At 38.8% G+C, this 946-nt stretch overlaps 1 non-coding gene across 1 annotated transcript; it reads left to right on the top strand.

Moving 5' to 3' along the window:
• Positions 1 to 202: 202 nt before the first annotated feature.
• On the top strand, positions 203 to 309 carry LOC141640087 (small nucleolar RNA R71). Its single transcript, XR_012542833.1, has one exon. It is a non-coding gene; the product is annotated as a small nucleolar RNA R71 (small nucleolar RNA).
• The last annotated feature ends 637 nt before the right edge of the window (positions 310 to 946 follow it).

Genomic DNA, 946 nt, shown 5'->3' with positions numbered 1-946 from the left:
AGTTGACAGTAAAATATTACTTCTCAATTGTATTCTTTAAAATGAGATTTAAACATGTGATCATCATGATCAACAAGTGTGATCGCATTATTGTCGGAGGACACATACTCCAACAAACATTCCATTTGATCCCATGTTGAGAATGTTCATTGAATCTTCATAAAGACCGTTCCAAAATTGTTGTACCAAGAACCACTCGCTAAGTCCATGATGAGGACATGAGCGACAAATTCCCTTGAATCGCTCCCAAGCTTCATACAAGGATTCTTCATCTCTTTGCTTAAAGCCCGCAATTTGACCTCTTAGCATGTTAGTCTTTTCCGATGGATAGAACTTTTTGTAGAAAGCTAGAGCCAACTTTTTCCAAGAATCAATTCCGAGATTAGCCTTATCAAGGCCTTTCAACCATTGTTTCGCGGTTCCAATTAGAGAAAAAGGAAATAAGACCCATCGAATTTGGTCTTGAGTTACATTGGTTTGAGAAATCGCATCACAATAGTCACAAAAAGTCTCCATATGAGAGTGAAGGTCTTCCCTAGACATCCCCCCAAATTGGCTTCTTTCGACTAATTGGATAAATGCGGATTTGGCAATAAAATTTCCGGTTAGATGTTGTGGTGTGGGAGTACCATTGGGTATGTTCTCCTCGGTGGGTACGGAATGTGATGAAAAATTAGGCATTGTGGGTTGATTTTGCGTTGGATTTTGTGTTGGGTTCTCCTCACCTTCTCTTGCAAAAGGGTTGATGAACTCAATAGTATTTGGTTGAATATCTACAACCTCACCAATACCTCTCAATGTTCTCCTACCAAGTCTTCTATTGGTTGTCAAAGTCCTTTCAATTTCGTGATCAAAGGGTAACAAGTTACCTTGTGATCTTCTAGACATGCAAAACATCAAACAACTCGAAAACAATTAGAACAAACCTTGAGGATTTTTACTTCCC

The sequence above is a fragment of the Silene latifolia genome, unplaced genomic scaffold, assembly GCF_048544455.1.
Source record: "Silene latifolia isolate original U9 population unplaced genomic scaffold, ASM4854445v1 scaffold_70, whole genome shotgun sequence".
NCBI classification, from domain to species: Eukaryota; Viridiplantae; Streptophyta; class Magnoliopsida; order Caryophyllales; family Caryophyllaceae; genus Silene; species Silene latifolia.
This window is presented reverse-complemented; position numbering and strand designations above follow the sequence as displayed.